At 39.0% G+C, this 1234-nt stretch overlaps 1 non-coding gene across 1 annotated transcript; it reads left to right on the top strand.

The window, feature by feature from the left end:
* Window positions 1–491: 491 nt before the first annotated feature.
* Window positions 492–598, top strand: LOC128294992 (small nucleolar RNA R71). Its single transcript, XR_008285299.1, has one exon. It is a non-coding gene; the product is annotated as a small nucleolar RNA R71 (small nucleolar RNA).
* The last annotated feature ends 636 nt before the right edge of the window (window positions 599–1234 follow it).

Raw genomic sequence — 1234 nt, 5'->3', positions numbered from 1 at the left:
GGGGGTGGTGGTCTCTGATTCCCTTGGCCTCCCCATGAGAAATTTGGGTGGTTCCTCCATCTTGTATTGTAAGTGTTACTATAAGGATTATTTTGAGGTCGGGGATAATTACCCATATAATTTAATTGCTCGTTTTCCATGTTGTGGCCATAAGGTGGGTATTCTGAATTGCTCGTTCCTCCTCCACTTGCATTGCATTGCATTACTAGGTGAACCTGTGAAGAACCAAGTAAACCATCAAATTTTCTATTCAAAAGTTCTACCTGATTAGAGAGCATGGTGACCGAATCAACGTTAAAAGCGCCAGCTGCTTTCGTTGGCTTTGTCCTCATGACTTGCCACTGATAATTATTCAGTGACATCTCTTCTATAAATTCATAAGCCTCCTCAGGTGTATTATTATTGATAGTCCCACCAGTAGCTGCGTCCATCATCTATCTAGTCGAAGGATTCAAGCCATTGTGAAAAATTTGAACCCTAGCCAGAGTGGTAACCCATGGTGAGGGCACCTTCTCAAAAGATCCTTGTATCTCTCCCATGCATCATAGAGTGTTTCTAGATCCATCTGTACAAAAGAAGAGATATCATTCCTCAATTTAGTCGTTTTATCCGGTGAAAAATATTTAAGTAAAAACTTTTCGGTCATTTGTTCCCAAGTAGTAATTGACCCTCGTGGTAACGAGTTCAACCATTGTTTAGCTTTGTTCCTCAACGAAAAAGGAAACAACCGAAGGCGAATGGCATCATCAGAAACACCATTGATCTTAAATGTGTCACAAAACTCTAGAAAATTCACAAAAAGAGTATTTGGATCCTCATCCTGCAAACCATCAAACTAAACAAACTGTTGTATCATTTGAATTGTGTTAGGTTTCAGTTCAAAATTATTTGCAGCAATAGCAGGTCTAACTATACCCGATTCGACTCCTGTTAAAGTAGGTTTAGCATAATCATACATAGTATAAGGAGCAGGATTCTAATTTATTGGATCTGCAGCAACCACAGGAGGAAGCTGATTATTCTGATTTTTAGCCATCTCCTCAGTTGTGGTTTGAATATTGTCCTCTTGTCCTTCCTCTATGTCACGTAGGCTTCGCCTAATTTCTCTTCGGTTTCTGCGAGCTGTGTGTTCTATCTCACTATCAAAAAGTAATGGTCCTAACGGGTTTCTTCTAGTCATAAACTATAAAAACCTGTCAGGAGGAAATAAAAAAAATCTTAGTAATATAAACAA

This window comes from Gossypium arboreum, chromosome 6 (assembly GCF_025698485.1).
Source record: "Gossypium arboreum isolate Shixiya-1 chromosome 6, ASM2569848v2, whole genome shotgun sequence".
In the NCBI taxonomy this organism is placed as follows: Eukaryota; Viridiplantae; Streptophyta; class Magnoliopsida; order Malvales; family Malvaceae; genus Gossypium; species Gossypium arboreum.
Note: the sequence above shows the minus strand (reverse complement) of the source record. Positions and strands in the feature narration are given on the sequence as shown.